The sequence below is a fragment of the Myotis lucifugus genome, unplaced genomic scaffold (assembly GCF_000147115.1).
Source record: "Myotis lucifugus unplaced genomic scaffold, Myoluc2.0 scaffold_0, whole genome shotgun sequence".
NCBI classification, from domain to species: Eukaryota; Metazoa; Chordata; class Mammalia; order Chiroptera; family Vespertilionidae; genus Myotis; species Myotis lucifugus.
In genome coordinates, this window is record NW_005871048.1 from 13,596,589 (window position 1) to 13,617,252 (window position 20,664).

The 20,664-nt window shown below is 36.4% G+C and overlaps 1 protein-coding gene across 9 annotated transcripts in view; it reads right to left on the reverse strand.

Annotated features, from left to right (window-relative positions):
* The window catches only part of APC (APC, WNT signaling pathway regulator), a 104,393-nt gene that overhangs the window by 82,877 nt on the left and 852 nt on the right, over positions 1 to 20,664 (reverse strand). For 3 of the 9 annotated variants that reach the window (XM_023748068.1, XM_006081154.3, XM_014462937.2), the window contains exon 1: positions 1,997 to 2,057. The exons of the other annotated variants lie outside the window; for them this stretch is intronic. The gene's annotated coding sequence lies outside the window, so the exon portion shown is untranslated. Of the gene's footprint in view, positions 1 to 1,996; positions 2,058 to 20,664 lie in introns of those variants that run through there. 9 annotated transcript variants of the gene reach the window in all.

Here is a 20,664-nt window from a genome sequence, read left to right on the forward strand (position 1 = left end):
TGTTATGTAGTAAGAGACAATATTTAAAATAGTTACATAGAGTTAAAGTAGCTAATTTAAGTTTCTTACATCCTACATAATAAATGACCTTGGATAAAGTCACAACATACCTAATTAGGAGTAGTCTAATATTTAAAATGAAAAAAATGCTACACTGATCTGTTTAAATAGTAAAATGAGATAATTTATATAAAAATAAGAATCATAAACTCTCAAGGACTATATTAATCAGGGTTCAAAGAATTGACTGGTACTAGCTATTAAATTTCATTTGGAATTTTAATGTAACATCTTTAATTCTAGCTATAGTTTCCATCATATTTTTAAAAAGAGATCTTAAGGACTATTAACCCTGATATCCATAATAAATAATTCTTAAAGCCGTAATATATATTTTTAAAAAGAATTAAAATTGTTTTAATTTATCATTGTAAAGTTTACAGTCTTATTTATTCAAGACCAAGTCCTTATTATCTTGAAAAAAATTACTGAAAGAAAATGATAGGTTCTCTTAAGACTTTCTATTAGGTCAGCACTATTTAAGAGATATTGTCACTGATCCTGGAGGGCTTTACAAAGCCACTGCACTGCCATCCTGTTCAGGAAGTAGGGAGGTGTGGCAGGCTGGCTATCATAAAACTACATAAAGATAATCCAGTTAAAACCCTATCAGTCCAAAACATGTTTTTAGACATTTAAGTAAATGGAAGAAATTTTAAGTACAATGAAAACATGTTTTATCAAGAGCATATCTTATGAGTACTCACTAAACAGAAATACCATCTATTAGAAAAGCCATGGTACTATAATTTAAAATATTTGCCTGTAGACTTTATTCAATGATATCTAAAAGCAACCAAAGAGTAATATAAAATTACTTAATACAGATTTAAATATTAAGCCTATGAAAAATGTATCACTATAATTTTTCACAAAGAAATTGACATAATAAAGCGATTTATTCTTGAATAACATACTGAATGACAAAGCTATACTATCAAAGAAAAAGATCCACTGCTTCATACATAAAGAATTCCTATAAGATTTATGATAGAGCAAAGAATTTGAGCATCTCTTTTGAGATGTAGAATCCAAGTGTCTGATACATTCCACTGTTAAAATATTCATAGCCTCATATTTTTCCTACTTTAAAAAACCACTTTTTTCTCCTATTCAGGTTACAATTAGAAACTATGGCTTCTTGTAATGGACTTCTACCACCAACACTGCTGCACGGTTTCTTATTCCTCTGCAGTTGTCCTTTTACGCTAAAAGAGGGAGAAAAGCACTGCTGCAGTCATCTGCAAGAGCCACTACCACTGCGCTGTGTAACTAACAAAGACGCTGCTATCTTTCTGCCACCCTATTCACAGGGAGTTCACTTAGATGTTTTACAAAAGCACGCAATTCTGATGACCAAAATTTCACCAAGCAACCAAAACCACCCTCAAGCTCTGCGATACCTGCCTCCTCCTCTTCCCCTACTCCCAAAGAAGCCTTTCCTCTAGTTCACCTCAGCCATTAGCAGCAGCTTTGTATCCCCTCTTTTGGCTACCACTGCATGTGTCCTGTAGCCAGGGAGGAAAGAAGCCTTTCAATGGGTTAGAGCTTTTGCTCTTCATCATGAATATGCTCCATTCTTTGTTGTCCTCTACCCGTTTCCTTAGGTTATTCTACTCTACTCTGTCAACAGGCATTATAAAAACAAAAGCTCCTTCTATCTTCAAAAATAGCTCTTTCTCACGAGCCTCCCCTAACACTCTGACCCCTCCCCCCTTCTTCCTCTTCTGTCAAAAACCCTCGATCAGAAGCACAGGAAATCCATCTCCTGTGCTGCAGTGGAAGGGGGGAGGGAGGGAGACGCCCCTGCATCCACGCTTGGCATGTGGCAGTGGACCCTGTGCCAAGGAAAACACCACCAGTTTCAGATAGTACGAGAAAAAATAGTCTCCCCTCCCTCTGCAGCAAGCTGGGGCATCGTGGCTCCAGCACCTACCCCATTTCCGAGCCCAGCAGCACCTCCATTCCGTCTCCAGTGACACCAAGGCTGGATGCGCCAATATAGCCACATGTCGGTCACGTGTGCCCGTGCCCAGCCAATCGGTAGGTCGCCGACGGGAATGGGGAGCGCCCTGGTCCGCATCCAGCGGAATACACAGCTGCATCACGCTCTGCTTCCCAACCCGCAGCCCGCACTCCACATTGGGCAGTAGGGTACAGGGTCCCGCCCTGCTGCACAAGCAGCTGAGCCCTAACCTGCTCTAAAGCTTGTGGGTATGCGCTCACCACCCCTACCCCCACTCCCGCCACCCCAGGCAACCCACCGAAGCTTACGGAAGCGGACGTGCATAATAGATGGGGTGGGGGAGGTCCACATGCTGGAAAGATTAGCATGAGATGCTGGAAGTGGGTGAGTAATAAATTACATCTCATTCGCTAAGATTTACATATTTGCAGCACAGATAAAAAAAGAATGTATTATAATAAATAATTTTACATTACAAACCACTGATTTGTTAGGTAAATCACTCAAACTATGTTTGAATTAAAAATACAGTTACCAGAAAAGCTATGATGACAACATGGCCAAATCAAGGAGTCACTGTTTGGGTTAAATCTTTGCTTCTGCCACTTACTAGCTCTGTGATTTTAGTCATTTAAAGGCTCAGTGCTTCCATTTCTTCTCCAAAAATAAAAGTAGAAGTATGGAATAGGTAAAGTAATATATATGAAGCAGTATTTAGAGCAGTCACTAACACTGTAAGTACTGTTGGCTACTAGAAATCTGAGATTTAAATGAACACTTAATGCAAATTCTATATTTCATTTAAATCTAACCACGTAAAGCTTCAATTACTATTTTTTATGAGTTAGAAATATAAAAATCCAAATAGTAAAAAATTTAAAGTGTGATTCAAATTCTGATTTAAATTTGAAATAGATCATGGAAACATAGCCAGTTTCCATGATCTATTTCAAATTTAAAAGGATACTTAACTTCAGGCCTTTAAATGAAACATATTTACTATAATCTTTTCTTAATTTTTTAAATTAATAGCATGAAAAAAAGCAACTATTAAACAGCTGTGGATGAAAAAGGGCTCACAAGCTCAGGGGAGGCCTGCATGGTAATCCTTACAAACTCAGCGACCAAAAGTAACCACACAGGATGGTCTGAACATAAAAATTCCTAACTAAAAGCAGGTGATAGTTGGTAGTCTTATCTTAGGCTTATGGCTTCCTTGACAAAGGTCAAGCTTTCCCTTAAGTGAGCCTATTTTTTGTTTCTTTGCATCTAAGATAACAGACTTTGAAAGGTCAAAGTACTATTTTCCAGACCCCTCAAGTCACAACCACCAGAGCATGAGATCATAGAACCCCTCATTGTTATCTTCCTCCCCTGCACATCACCTCTGTGTGCTATAAATGTTAATTATTAAGTATCCTGTAACCACCAATGCAAAAGAAGTATGTGTTTCTCTATTTTGTCTTTTTATCCAATCCCAGAGACCCCCCTCCACCTGCACTCACTTTGCTTTTGCCCGCATCCTTAATCTACCACCAATGGATTTCATGTAACCTTCCTTACATCTCCTTTTATTCTTGTGTATAAAATAAGCTGCCAAACTGCCATTCTCAATCCATTGAGATTTTGCTTACCAGCAACTGTCATCAGTTTGGCTCAAATAAATTCACAAAATTCTCTTCAGATTTGGATGTTTCTTACATCTACAAAGTATATTTGGAGCAATTCCAATTTATTAAGAATTGTTTAAATTAGAAAAGAAGGCATCCAAATTGGAAAAGAAGTAAAACTGTCATTATTCAGATGACATATTGTACATAGAAAACCCTAAAGACTCCATCAAAAAACTAGACTTAATAAATGAATTCGGCAATGTAGCAGGATACAAAATTAACACCCAGAAATCTATGGCTCTTTTATATACCAATAATGAACTAACAGGAAGAGAAACTAAAAAAACAATACCATTTACCACTGCAACAAAAAAATTAAGATACCTAGAAACAAACTTAACTAAGGAGGTAAAAGACCTGTACTTAGAAAACTACAAGAGATAGAGGAAGACATAAACAAAAGGAAGAATATACCAGGTTCATGGATTGGTAGAATCAATATCATTAAAATGTCCATACTACCCAAAGCAATCTATAAATTCAATGCAATCCCCATTAAAATACCAATGGCGTATTTCACAGACCTAGAACAAACTCTCCAAAAATTCATCTGGAATAAAAAAAGACCTCGAATAGCTGCAGAAATCCTGAGAAAGAAGAACAAGGTTGATACCAGCTATCAAGCTATATTACAAAGCCACTGTTCTCAAAACTGCCTGGTACTGGCACAAGAACAGACATATAGACCAATGGAACAGAACAGAGAACCCAGAAATCGACCCAAGCCATTATGCTCAATTAATATTTGACAAAGGAGGCAAGAGCATACAATGGAGTCAAGACAGTCTCTTTAATAAATGGTGTTGGGAAAATTGGACAGATACATGCAAAAAAATGAAACTAGACCACCAACTTACACCATTCACAAAAATAAGCTCAAAATGGATAAAGGACTTAAACATAAGACAGGAAACCATAAAAATCTTAGAATCCATAGGCAGTAAAATATCAGACATATGTCGTAGCAATATCTTTACCGATACAGCTCCTAGGACAATGGAAACTAAGGAGAAAATAAACAAATGGGACTACATCAAAATAAAAATCTTCTGCACAGCAAAAGAAACCACCAACAAAACAACAAGAAAGCCCACTGCATGGGAGAACATATTTGTCAATGTTATCTCCGGTAAGGTTTTAATCTCCAAAATTTACAGGGAACTCATACAACTTAACAAAAGGAAGATAAACAATCCAATCAAAAAATGGGCAACGGACCTAGATAGACACTTTTCAAGAGAGGACATACAGAAGGCCGAAAGACATGAAAACATGCTCAAAGTCACTAGTCATCCAAGAGATGCAAATCAAAACAACAATGAGGTACCATCTCACACCTGTCAGAATGTCTATCATCAACAAATCAACAAACGACAAATGCTGGCGAGGATGCAGAGAAAAAGAAACCCTTGTGCACTGCTGGTGGGAATGCAGACTGGTGCAGCCACTGTGGAAAACATTATGGAGTTTCCTCAAAAAATTAAAAATGGAACTTCCATTTGACCCAGTAATCCCACTTCTAGGAATATATCCCAAGAAATCAGAAACACCAATCAGAAAGGATATATGCACACCTATGTCCATAGCAGCACAATTTACAATAGCTAAGATTTGGAAACAGCCTAAGTGCCCATCAGCAGATGAGTGGATTAAAAACCTGTGGTACATCTACATAATGGAATACTACACTGCTGTAAAAAAGAAGGAATTCTTACCATTTGCAACAGCATGGATGGACCTGGACCTGGAAAGCATTATGGTAAGTGAAATAGCCAGTCGGAGAAAGATAATATCATATGATCTCACTCATTTGTGTAATATAATGAACAACATAAACTGATTAACAAAAATAGAGCCACAGTCATAGAAGCATGGAACAGACAGTCCAACCAAAGGGAAGGCAGGGGAGGGGTAAGAGAACAACCAAAGAACTTGTATGCATGCATATGAGCATAACCAATGGACACTGACAGTAGGGGGGTGAGGGCATGTACTGGGGGGTGGGAGCAGCTGGGGAGAGGTCAATGGGGGGAAAAGGAGACTTATGTAATACTTTAAACAATAAAGAAATTAAATTAAAAAATATATTAGAAAAGTAATAGACAAACAGCAAAATGCTCATAGATATATATATTAAGATGTTCATAGTAGTTATCCTTGGAATTGAAATTATGGAGTGATTTCTGACTTTTCTTTATGCTTTTGAATATTTTTTCTTTGTCTCTGTATTATAATGCCTGATAAATAGTAAATACTCTCTAAATATTTGTTGCATTAACAAATGAACTGACCACATATTATTTAAGTAATTAGAAAAATTATATATTAAAAGTTTAAATATATTTAGACAAACTTTCCACTCTGTTATAGTAAGAAAACATGTGAATCAATTTCGCCTGTCTTAAATATCCCATTTGTCAGGATGACTTAGTTTTACAAAGGCTTTCAAAATCCTCTTACTCAAAGTGCATGATTCATTGGACAGGACTTATTTATATAGTCACTGACTCTTTGTGACAAATTCATAAAGCCTAAAAATGTTCCCTTTCCTTTCTGGAGAGAAAAAGACCCTTCAAAACAAAGAATACACTGTAGAAGCTCCTAAAAATAATGTCTTAGTACCCTAAGAAACATCTTTAATTATTCTTGATTCAGACTATGATTCAAACTATTATTTAGTAAACCAGTTTGTAGCCAAAATATTTGTTATGGTTTTTACTATATGTATATAGTAGTGATTCAAATGACAAAATTTTAAAGAAACCTATGACCACTACATGTTCATTAATCACTATGATTCATATCTAAAAAAGCAAGCCAATATAAAAATTTTACATTTTACAATGTTTGCCGACTGAATTATTCAGTAAGATTTTCAAACCATTTTCCTCAGGGATTCCATAAAGCTTTGATTTGAATTTCATTTTTAAAATATGTTCAGCTTTTAAAAAAATATAAAAATGTATGCAATCAAAATATACTGGGCCAAATTTGAACACAACAAAGATCACCCAAGCATTAATTTGTGCCACTAGGTTTCTACATATCTCAGAATAAAGCTCCTGCCACCCCTACTTAAAAATGTTGTCATATACAGTAAGATTAAAAATATTTTCTGATAAAAAATAAATACAGAAATAAATTGTATCTTAAGGCTATTGTAAGACGGCACTGACAAACATGCCCCTGATTTCAAATATCTGTGGTTCATTATGATTATCTTGACTATTTTTAGTAAATGTTCATAAGTAAATGTATAAATATGAACATACGACCCACCTTTAAAAAAACACACAAACTTCTGAACCTGACATCCTGACATGCATAACGGGATAGCGACATGGAATCATGGAAGGATCTCAGAAGGAAGGTGGGGGTGGGTGGGGAATGATTAACCAGGGAACTTACATGCATAGAAGCATAGCCCATGGACACAAACAATAGTGTGCTGAAGACCTGGGAAGGGCAGGTGCGGGATGGAAGAGGTCATTGGAAAAAAAAAGGGGGGGACATATGTAATAGTTTCAACAATAAAGATAAATTTAAAAAAATTAAAAGTTAAAAAAAAGTTACTTTGTTCCATTACTATCATCCTGATGATTACTGCTGCACCTGGCTCTGCAGTAGATGTTCAATAAATATTTATTGAATGAATGCATTATTAATCATTAGAAAAAGTGAAATCAAAAACAGCCTTCAAAATGTCTATGTGGAGTCCACAATAAATATTCTTTAACAGAAATTTTTATCAGTGAAATAACTAAAGAGTTCTCTGAAACATATCTATAACAAAATTTCTTTAAATGCAGGAGACATTTTTATGTTAACTTAATTAAATAATGAAAGAGAAAGAGAGTCTGGAGCCATGGCAAATACAAGGTAATGGCTGGTAGTGGGCACATCAGTAGATACAAAAGAAATCAGAGAAATTATGAATAACTCAATAACGGCTACTCTGAGATAATTCTGCTTTACTGCCCCTGAATGCTAAATACGTTAAATACATATTGAGTTAAATATGCCCTGGTGTTACTCTAGTGCAGCGGTTCTCAACCTGTGGGTCCCAACCCCTTTGGGGGTCGAACGACCCTTTCACAGGGGTCGCCTAAATACATCCTGCATATCAGATATTTACATTACGATTCATAACAGTAGCAAAATTACAGTTATGAAGTAGCAATGAAAATAATTTTATGGTTGGGGGTCACCACAACATGAGGAACTGTATTAAAGGGTCGCGGCATTAGGAAGGTTGAGAACCACTGCTCTAGTGAATATGCTACATTACAAAGTAAGAAGGATTTGGCAGGAGTAATTAAGGCTATTAATTAGCTGACTTTAAAATAGGGAGATTATCATGAGTAGACCCAAACAAGCCCTTAAAAGCTTCAAACAATTCACTAGCTTCCCAATGAACTAGAATAAATGTCCTTACCTTGATTTCTAAGACTGTGTAATCTTGCTCCTGCTCTCACTCCTACTCTCCTCCCCTGCCTCTCCCTCCTTTTCCTCTTTCTTATGTCTATTCACTGCCTTTCCTTCAGCTTCAAGAACTCTGCTCCTAAATCTGCAAATGACTGCTCCATTGTATCATTTAGATCTTGGCAGACATTTCACATCTTCAAAGAGAACTTGCATAATCACTTTATCAACACTGGTACCATCCTTACATCCTTAAACTTGCTGTCACACTGTGCTTGTTTTGTCCTGGAATCATTTAAGATCTGAAAGGCTCTACTCTGTATCTATTTAGTTTTCTGTCTCCCTCATCATTGTTCCCAAATTGGAATAAAAATCTAGATTCTTGTGCTCTGCTGTTTCCTTCACACCTGGAACAGTGCACAGTAAGCATTCAATACGTTTTGTTGAATATATGAAAGCAGAATGTTATAAAGATGAATAAGACATCAACTTACAATCTAGTAGAGAACCAAGAACATTTACAACAAAAATTTTAATACAAGGACAGTTGTGTCCAAGGATGAGAGACTAGATAATTACCAGCTAGGTAATCAAGAAAGATTTCAGAGAGAAAGGAGCAACAGAATGAGTCTTGAAAGATGTATAGGAGTTTTTCAGGGCAGGGATGTATTTCCATCTATCCATCAAGTTAAAAAAGTTAGACTTCCACTTATAGACAACGAAAAACAAAGTTGTTTCAAATTAGAAGGGATACATGATTAGAGAAAGGTCCACAAAAATTAACAGGACTAGTCTCTAGTCCCTACTTAAGAGGAGAAATAATCTGAATTCATACACATACTACTACTAATTTATAGTTACATTTAATGGCCAAAGACTTTTTCACCTAGAAAATATGATGGCAGGAAAAAACACTAAATTTTATACTCTATAAGGAATTTAATTTTGTTTTATATGGTGTTATTTTGTTTTTTTGACAACACAGTTATTCATTAATTTTATGTTGTTAATATAAAACCAAAATCACCTTTGGCAACCATTTTACCCAATTAATAAAATATTCAAATATTTGTATATAAGTAACGGAAACATTTGTAAAAATTCTTAACATGCCCTAATCTGGTAAAGTTCCAGTTAGGGGGCATCCGGTGTTTTCAATAATACTTCCCATGGGGGAAAAAAATTCTGATTAATTTTTTAAAACTAAATGTTCAAAACAAGATTTTATGCTTGCCTATGTTTTTTTTTAAAAAAACATGTCTTGTTTAATGTTTTAAACTTTGATCTTTACTGAAAACCTAAAACAGCGATAAGATTGTTCCCAAAGGTACAATTTGTAGTACAAATTTATAAAACCTATTCATAAGGATAACATTTTTAGCACTAAAGATTTCAGTGACATAAGGTCACCAAAAAAGCACCAACTGCTTATGGCACCCTGTGAATTTAAGAAAGAGGAGCACACAGAATGAGTTTTTTAAAAATAAAAATTACTACCACTTTAACATTAAAATATCAAGTACCTAGATTAGTTAATCTCAGAAATCAAATGCAAATTATACACATATTTTTTCTTTATTAATTAAGGTATTACATATATGTCCTTATCCCACCATTGCCCCCCCTTCTACCTCCCCCCACTCATGCCCTCACCCTCCTGGTGTCTGTGTCCATTGGTTAGGCTTAAATGCATGCATACAAGTCCTTTGGTTGATCTCTCCCCCTTAGCCCCACCCTCCCCTACCTTCCCTCTGAGGTTTGACAGTCTGATCGATGATTCTGTCTCTGGATTATACACATTTTAAATACATGTGGGTAAAAAGATTAAAAAATCATATTCTGTCCCTGAGATATACAAACAACATTAAAAAAACACAACATTCACATAGCATATAGACAGCAGTCACATTTATTATTGGAAATCAACCCACTTCCACTCAAACATACTAAAGAACAAATTTGATTGCAGTCCCTCCTCAGCTCAGTGCATTCTCCTCCTTCTTCATATATCTCCACTTCAAAAATGTTCACATTATATCCTCTTTGTTCACTTGAAGGACAATTCCTACACCAATGCATTACCTACATACTACAAGTATTTATGTCTATGCCAGTCAAATAAAATATCCTCTGTCCCCTTCCCTTGGGACTTTGCAAAGTAATAGGAATTTATACGATAACACATGTGTAAGTATTAAAAGGAAACATAGATTAATGTTTACATTTTCCAGGAATCTCATTTGTACTACAAAAGAGCTTTAACACAAAGGAATGACTAATGTAGAAATGTTAAAGTCCTCCTTGAACAAGTTAGTCAAAAAAAAAACTTGGACTTTCACTTGTAGAAATAGCAGACTAGGCAATCCAGACCAACTATCATTCTGAAGTCAATTTTAAAAGATAGACAAAATATTAAAATAATCTTTTTTAAAACATCAAATAACTACCAAATAGTGAGGAATAAATTACCAGCTCAAATCCACTAAAACTTGAAACCCAGAAAGGTGAGCTTAGATTTTGCCTTTTGTGGGTTTTCCAACAAAGAAGCAGCACTTAAGAAGCTGAACTTTTGTGATCTGTTGCCTTTCTTGCAAGCGTGGGAGACAAAAGTCAGAACTTAGGACCTACCAATGATAAGGATTGTAGTAAAAACACCCTTGGCATTGGGCTGGGACTCTAAAGAGAGGCACCCCAAGAAGAGTAAGAAGGACCAGAAGGTGACCCAAAAAAGTAAAAAATTTGAAATTGGATTAAGATGATCTTATATTCCTAGGCAATAGCAAATGAAAATCTTCTCTAGAGAAAAAAGTAACTTCATCTTATATATCAAATTACTTCTACAACAGAAAACAGAATCATACCAAGAGACTTGACAATATTTGAATTATCCAAGGGGATAAAAGACAGCTTAGCTTAACTATTTGTACTTGGAACTGAAAACTATAAAAAGTGGCATGGTTGATATGAAGGAAAAACACAAATAAAAATATAGTACTAAAAGATAAAATAACCTAAGAATGTACTGGATGGGTTAACAACAGATTAGTAGACCTAGGTGAAAACACTTTGAACTTTGAAGATAGGTTAGACCAAACTATCCAGAATGAAAACTAGAGGGACAGAAAAGAAGAAAAAGAACAAAAAAATGGGGTAAAAAACTGAATAAGACAGTCTAACATACTAAACTGGAGTCCCAAAAGATCAGAAGAATATGGAGTAAAAGAAATATTTGAAAAAATAATGGCTAAGAAATTTCCAGGATTCACAAAAGACACCCATCCACACATTCATGAAGCCCAAAGAATCCAATGCCTAACCACAGCATAGTAAAACAACAGAAAAATCAAAGACAAAGATAAAAATCTTAAAAGCAGCCAAATAAAAATAATATATAATTTTAAAAGGAAAAAGAGACATAAAGACCTGAGGTCTCAAGAGCAATGGAATGTGTTGAAATAAAGTAACCACCAACACAAAATGTTCTGAAGTAAAGTAACTGCTAACCTAGAATTCTGTACCTAGCAAAAATGTCCTTCAAAAGTGGGGTAAAGATGTTTTCAGGTAAACAGACTAAAGTGATTTAGTTCTAAAGAGCATGTTTCAGATTCTTCAAGATCAAATAAAATGATCCTAAGTGGAAAACCATAGGAAACGTAAGAACATGATAAATACATGCATTAACCTAAACTAAATATTGACAGCATAAAACAGTAACAATAATGAGTGAAAAATAAAACAATTATTAAATGCACAATGCGCCCTAGCCAGTTTGGCTCAGTGGGACTGAAGGGTCCTGGGTTTGATTCCAGTCAAGAAGGAGCATATGCCTGGTTTGCGGGCTTGATCCCCAGTTGGGGGTGTGGCAGGAGGCAGATGATTAATGATTCTTTCATCATTGATGTTTCTATCTCTCTCCCTCTCCCTTCCTCTCTGAAATCTATAAAAATATATTTTAAAAAAATAATAAAAATGCACAACAATATTATATAAGTAGGACTGTAAGTAAGTAGAATTAAAATTAAAGTGAATCATCTGGGAAGAGGATAAAGGTATTGATTAACATTAGACTTTATACGACTCATATTGCAATTTCTAGGGTAACTAGTAAAAGAGAAAAGGAGGTCATAATTTCCAAATAATAATGGGGAGAAATCTGAACAATAAAATAGCCAACTCATCTAATGGCAAGAAAGGAGAGAAAAGGGAACAATTATTAGGGCAGATATAAAGTACATAAGATGGGAGATTTAAATCCAACCATGTCACACAGGAGACACAACTAAAACACAAGAATACAGAAAGGTTGGATGTAAAAGAATGGAAAAAAATCTACATTGCAAACAATAAAAAGAAAGCTGGTACTGTCATATCAATCCCACTCAAAGCAGCCCTTACAGTGGTTCTCAACCTTCCTAATGCCGCGACCCTTTAATACAGTTCCTCATGTTGTGGAGACCCCCAACCATAAAACTATTTTCGTTGCTACTTCATAACTGTAATTTTGCTACTGTTATGAATCGTAATGTAAATATCTGATATGCAGGATGCATTTAGGCGACCCCTGTGAAAGGGTCGTTTGACCCGCAAAGGGGTCGCGACCCACAGGTTGAGAACCACTGCCTTAATAGAAAAAGCACTATCAGAATAAAAGAGGAACACTTCATACTGGTAAGTCAATAAGAAGATGTAACTATTACACATTTCTAATAACTAGTTTACTCTCAAATATCTAAAGCAAAAGTTGAGAGAACTACAAGGGGAAATAGTAAAATCCATTATCAAATCCACAATCATGATGGGAGATTTAACACACCCTTTACTGTAATTGATTGATATAAGAAAAGATCACTAATGATACTTAATATTTTAAATACAGGATTAACAAACATGACCTAAAGAATATAGAATATTGCACTCAATAACTGCAGAGAGAAAAAAAGGCAATATACTGGGACATAGCGAGGATCTCAAATTTTGAAGGTCTGAAATCACAGACCTTTGAAAAATAGAATGTGTTCTCTGATTACACTGTAATATTAAAAATCAATAACAAATTTAAAAATAACTAGAAAATCTCCATGTTTAGAAATTAAGAGATATAATATAAATTTCCAAACTAATACAAAAGTCAAAGTAGAAACTAATTAAAATTAGAAAATATTTCATAACATGAATTATAAAAACACCACATAGTGGGAGTAGTGGAAAACTATATTGGTTTTCTTTGAGTATTATAACTAACTAAAACAGTGCTTAATAGGGAAATGCTTAGCAATGTGAACTAATGTCCCCCAATACATTCAATTAAAAAAAAAATAATTTAAATGTTGAAAATGTTGAACAGTAGTGAACTACAAGAAGTTAGCAAAAGAACAAAACAGTAAGCCCAAAAAGTAAAAGAAATAAAGAGAACAAATCAATGCAATAGAAAACAAGCATACAATAAAAAGAATCATCAAGATTCAAAATTTGGTTCTTTTGAAAGACTACTAATTTCTGGTGAGACTGATAAAAGAAAAGAGAATGTACTATCAGACATGAGAATGGAATTTATTTTCCTGCAGCCCTTAAAAGGATATCAGAGTATTTAATATAAACAACTTCATTCTAACAAATGGTTTCTCTGCCAGATTCTAACAAACAGTTAAGGAAGAAATAATTTCAATCATACATAAACTCTTCCAGAATAGAAAATAAGGTCAGCTCATTTTATAAAGCGAGCAAAATGTTGATTTCAAATCCTGATAAGGACAATATATAGGCCATCTCACTCATGAACACTTATGTAAAAAATCACAAAATATTTACAAGCTGAACCTAACAATATATAAAAGGTTAATACAGTAAAACCAAATTAGGTTTATCCCAAGAATCGGGTTGTGTTTAACATTTAAACTGAAATATAATTCAATACATTAACACTAAAGGAGAAAATTTATATGATCATGAAAGCTGTCCCCGAAAAGCATTAAATTCAAACAAACAGAACAAAAAACAAAATTCTTAGTAAACTAGGTATAGAAGGGAACTTCTTTAATATAAAGGTTTTAACAAAAACAAAACAAATTTTTAACAAACCTCAGCAAACAAACTTGGAGTAAAATGTTAAAGCTTTCTCTTTGAGGTCAGGAAAAAAGACAGGGAGAACAGCTCTGGGATGGTGGATGTCAGTGTTCCATTTCTTGATTCAGGTAATGACTTCATGTGTTCTATGTATTATTTGGAATATATGTTTAAGCAATACTTATATATCACTCAAGCGCGGCCATTGTGTAGGTCCTAATTTTTGCCCCATTAGGATTAATTTCAAACCAATTACCCCATTAGGATTAATTTCAAACCAATTAACATATATTGGGCCTATAAAACATTGTGCAATCTGACAACATACCTTATGAACTTTAAAAATGTTTGTATACTATCATCCAGTAACTCCATTGTCAATGAACCTATCTTAAAGAAAAGGTCAAAATAAAGAGGGGAAAAAATTAAAAATGCACTAAGATGTTCATTGCATACATGATTTAAAAAACGGGAAACAACTAAATAACCAACTACAAGGACTTGTTAAGAAAAATAATTCCTTCAATGGGAATACTATACAGTCAATAAAAATAAGATTTACAGCCCTAGCCGGTTTGGCTCAGTGGATAGAGTGTCGGCCTGCGGACTCAAGGGTCCCAGGTTCGATTCTGGTCAAGGGCATGTACCTTGGTTGCGGGCACATACCCAGTGGGGATTGTGCAGGAGGCAGCTGATCAATGTTTCTCTCTCATCGATGTTTCTAACTCTCTCTATCCCTCTCCCTTCCTCTCTGTAAAAAATCAATAAAATATACTTTAAAAAAAAAATAAGATTTACAAAGTATTCTAAGAAATGTATATAACCTAATGTTAAAAAAAAGTAGACACATAAAAGGGAGGAGAAAAAAGCCTAAGCACAGAAAAAGAGAGAAAATGAGAGCAGAAGGGAGGGAGTAGTGGAAAACTATATTGGTTTTCTTTATATGATGAGCTTATGGATGTGATATGTACTTTTCATTGCATTTCCTGAATTTTCTTTAATGACTACATAAAACTTTAATAGTGGGCATATTACAAGAACTGAAGCAAATAATTACAAACTTAATGTATCCTAAATATAAAAAGTAATTACTTCAAACTGTACTTTTTAAAATTTCAATTTTTATCTCAATATGATATTTATCAGGTAAATTATTCCCTAATATCTAAATTATAAAAATGTATGATATGCTAATTTTTAGAGATGAGATAATTTCTAATTATATTTAGTATTTAAAATAATATAACTTTAAAAATAATTAGATCTCCAAGATATATCATTTTCAGCTTACCTGCCTAATCAAGAGATGGGAGAGCAGCCGAAACTGGTTTGGCTCAGTGGATAGAGTATCGGCCTGTGGACTGAAAGGTCCCAGGTTCGATTCCGGTCAAGGGCATGTACCTTGGTTGCGGGCACATTCCCAGTAGGAGATGTGCAGGAGGCAGCTGATCGATGTTTCTCTCTCATCGATGGTTCTAACTCTCTATCTCTCTCCCTTCCTCTCTGTAAAAAATCAATAAAGTATATTTAAAAAAAAAGAGAGAGATGGGAAGGCAAACTTCCCCCTGCTTTTGATGGCTGTGTGAGAATCTGATACATGGAGCAGAAAGAGCACGAGAGGACAAGACTGAGCACAGAAGTCAGCACACTAAGGATACAGATGGAAAGGACCTGGATTCTTGATAACATTAAACAGTTCACTTGACTAACCATAAAATCCTCCAACCTTGGACTTTTTTAAAATGTGAGATACTGTTTAAATCACTGTTAGTTGGGTATTATATAACCTGGGGCCAAACTAATACAAGATGTATTTAAGATCTGATGCCGGAAGCCAGTCCATCCTTGCTGCTTGACACAGTCGCTGCAGGGAAGAAACATCTGCACAGCATATGTTTCAAGGGACCTGGAGTATATGGCATACTGTTCTTAATATGTTTGCTCACCTTCTTGGTGCTATGTGTTTTAACCAAGGTCACCTCTCTGAGAAAGGTTGTTTCCCCAGGTAGGGATTTTTCCCTGAAGTTAGGGAGGGAATAAAACCCCTTAACTAAATGCCAGGCGGGTAGTTAATCACTTTAACTACGAACAATCACCTTAAGCTACATAATCTTTACTCCCTGGAATGGAGATAAGAAACGCCCTAACCTTTGGAATAGAAATTGACAGGATTCAAATCAACTGGTATAAATACAGATGTAACAAGACAATAAAACACAGAACCTGGCTGGAGATCCTGGCTAGAGAACCTGGCTAGGCTGCTGATCAACTGAACGCTGTCTCCATGTCATTCCTTCTTTGCCCACTCTGTCCACACCTTTGGGAACCCCTGGACCTGCTGGGGTTGGACCCCAACAATCTGACACTGATTGAAAGTGGGAGAAGAACCAAGATTACTATAAAGTTTCAAGACTGGGTGGCTGAGAGAAAAGATGGCAAGAAAAGAGAAATTAGGAGGAAGAGGAATACATATACACCTATGCACATGTAAGCACACTAGGTAAGGGTAGGTTAGTGAAAATCAAGTTGATTCAGTTTATTATGGCTTAAGCTTACAATGGCACATGTAAGATAGAGATCTACATGAAGCAGTGAAAGTGGGAAGCAGAGTTACAGAACTGAGAATCATCCACACAAAAATAATAATTTATAGCATTAAAAAAATGATACAGCCCCTAGCCAGTGTGACTCAGATGGTTGGAGCATCATTGTTACCTACACAAAAAGGTGGCAGATTCAATTCCTGGTCAGGGCCCAGGTTAGATCCCTCGTTGGAGTGCTTATGGGAAATGACCAATCGATGCTTCTCTGTCACATCTCTCTCTCTCTCCCTCCCCCCTCTCCTTTCTACCTCTTCCTTTCTCTAAAAATCAATTAAAAAAGAAAAAAAAAAAGGGTAAGGTCACCAAGAGAACCTAATGAAAAGCACAGAGACCCTTGAGAATACTGTCCATTCCACCTCACCCTCATTTAGATGGAATTCAACCACTGGCTAGGCCAATTAGAATAATTTCATCCCTCCTGACAAAGATATTGTGACAGATATGGCAGCATGATCTCCTTCGTTTATTTAATAGAGTTTAACATTTCTGGGAAAAGTGTAGAAGAGAAGCCTTCTCTCTCCCTTTGGAAGTAAATAAAGAAGGCTATAATAATATGAACATTGCTGATAGCCATCTTTTTCCTAGGAGGGTAGCCTGTCTGAGCATGAAGTCCAAATAGGTGGACCAAACTGAGAGAATAGCAAAAAATGGAATCTCAGCCCTGATGACATAAGCCTATGAACAAACTATTCTTTAAGCCAATTTTATCTGTACTTTTCCCAATTACATGAGCCAATCCATTTCTTTTGTTTTTAAACCCAGTTTGCATCCTAACTGATGTAGGGTAGGGAAGAGGTATATTTAAGGGGAAGAGCAAAGTCAAAACAGTTCAGAAAAGGTGAAGAAACTTTCAAAAGTAGAAGAATTAGGAACTACAATGCAGAAGAACCAAGATATCAGATCATTTTATTCCTATAAGGTATATTTCAGAAATGGTCTAGGAAACCAAGGAGGACTGAGCAAAGAACATTAGATTTGGTGATTAGGAGGTCATAAATGACTTTTCAATAGTAGTATCAGTGCTGAAATAGTGAAGGAAGTCAGAGTGCAAAGGGAAGGCTGATATATTTATTTACTAAGAACTCCATCATGTACCAAACACTTGGATGGACATGTAACATGCATTAAACTCCTTTAATTACAACCCTGTGAGGTAAGTATAACATTCTACTTTATAGATAAAGAATAGAGTCTGAGTAGTAACTTGCCCAGCCATGTAGCCACTAAGTGGTTTTAACAGCTTTCAAAACCCAGATCTACATGGCTGAAAAGTCAATGATCTTTCTAGTATATCAGGTTAGTGGATGAAAGAATGAATCTTTAAAGAATGAAATATCAGTGGTACAGGAGGCTCAAGATTCAGACTAGCTTCCTTGAATTGTGTGGCGCACAGCATTGCATTTGGCAGCCCTGGAAAAGATATCAGCATGTATGTAGCCGAGGGAGGAAGAGATTGGAATGATAATGGACAGTTCTAGAGAAAGAAAGAGGGGAGGGATGATCATAGACATATCTGGAAGAGGTTGCTCTTGAAAAAAGGAAGGGCATTTCTTCCTCAGAGATATGGGTAAGTAAGGAAATGAGACTAAAATGGGAGAAAGGCAAGTAGAAGGGAGTATATCTCAGATGGTTGAGATTCTCTCAGTAAAGGAAGAGATCAAGTTATTTGCTCTAGAAGCCTTTATGAAATGAGACAAAAAGGAACACAATCAACACTAACGATCCATCAGAGAGCAGAGCACAAATTGAAAACTAATGTCCTTATATAACTGTCTCTTGCATTCTTCAGGATGTCAGGGGTCAAACTAACATAGCTAGTGATGAGGCTTATTCAGGATTGGGGAGAGGAAAGGTAAACCTACAGAAAGTAACCCCCGGGGCATCAGTAAGGATTTAGTAAAAGCTGATCACCATGGAATCCTGGTAATATATGGAAGCAAATGAAACCAGCAGTAGACGAATGGGTTCATTCGATGAACAGAGAGACAAAGCGGGGTTCATAACGAGGGTGAAAGAAAATAGGTTCCATGAGAGTGGAAGAGTGAGAGATTTTGAGTGTTTGTGGGTCAGTAATGTCTTTCCACACAATGCTTCAAATTATTTTGCCAAAGGCAGCGGGGAGACCTTGATTGGGGTTCAGCAGTCCAATTCTCTCTTCAGAATTGAGAGGCAACCATCTCTAACAACATCCAATGCTTGCTTGTGGAAAAGTGAAGTCTAGCAACAAACGAATGAACTAACCCATACAATCAAACATAAAAATATCTTTCTTTTAAAAAGAATTTTTTTAAAAGAATTTTTCAATATCTCCTTTCTTTTTAATTCTACACTAAATTTGAGAAATTCATTAAGAGGTCATAAAATCTACAGCAGAGGAGAAAACATATGATGTGTCATGAGGGAGAACGATGTGTAAACAAATATGTCAAGCCAATTATAACTCACATGTTAAAAGATTTTTAGTGTAGAATTCCAAAAGGGCAAGGACCGTTTGTACTTTAGTAACTTGCAAGCACCCAGCACAGCTGACACAAACTGACATTGCTCAATTTCATGTTCATAAAAAGGGTCCCCTTGGCAATCAGAAAGGACAAGCTACCATTTTTATCAGAGTGCCGCGTTTACAACTTTGAGGCTCAACAAATTATCCAACTCTAGGGAAAGATTCAGGAGAATCAGCCATGACAACTTGCTCCACTACCTCCACTACCACCACTACGATTCTGCAGTTTGCGCTTACAAACTCCGGCACCATGTGTTCTTTAGGACAGTTTCTCCCCCTTGCCCCAGGAAAAAAGGAGGGAGAACTGAGACTGGCACAGACTAAATTTTATAGAATATATCAAGAATTATAAGGGGCCGTAACCGGTTTGGCTCAGTGGATAGAGCGTCGGCCTGCGGACTGAAAGGTCCCAGGTTCCATTCCGGTCAAGGGCATGTACCTTGGTTGTGGGCACATCCCCAGTAGGAGGCAGTTGATCGATGTTTCTCTCTCATCGATGTTTCTAACTCTCTCTCTCCCTTCCTCTCTGTAAAAAATCAATAAAATATATATTTTTTAAAAAAAGAATTATAAGGGTTGTTCAGTAGTAGCCACAATGGAGAGTCCAAGAAATCTGAGAAGTTTAAAGAGCTTTTTTTCCCATTTTATTCCTTTCTAAATAAAACAAAGGGCTTGTACAATACGGATTCTTCAGTGAGTAACTTAAGCTAACAATGAATAAAAGAATAAGTCACTTAGCCTCTCTCATGCCATTTCACGTTATCTTACATTCATAAGGCATTATTTTTTAAAAAACGAGCACTTCTCAATTCTTTCACTAGATCTAGGAAATTTACGCTCCGCCTCAAAAGTTCGGAGGCTAAATAAAGATTTACTATAGCCAGAAAGAGACTGATTTAGACGAATAATCATTTGCCATCCTAGGCACCATTCCTCTATTTTGCAAGCGTTCCACGGGCCAAGGAGTCAAACTCTCTCAAATCCTTCCAGTCTCCGGGGGACTTCATTTCCTCATCAAGATGAACAACATTCACTGGCCTCGAGATCTGGCCTTTCTTTGTAACTCTCTATGCCAGGCTATCGGGTCATCTTCCCAGACGGTTAAAAACTTTTAAAGGAAAAAGTGGGTCGAAATGAGGAAGATGGGGGGAGGCGACTAAATGAGGAGGGCGGCCGACCCACCCACCCAACGCGGACGGGACCGCTCGTCGGGGAGAAGGTCCCCCTGGAGCCCGGCGCGGAGCGACGGCGTCGGGCAGCAGGACCCCCTCCCGCGGGGGTGAGGATGGAGGAGCCGCCAAGCCGGAGGGCCAACGGGAAGCCCGAGAGGGGCGCGGGGCGGGCCCGGGAGACGGTCGCGGAGCCCGCGGAGCC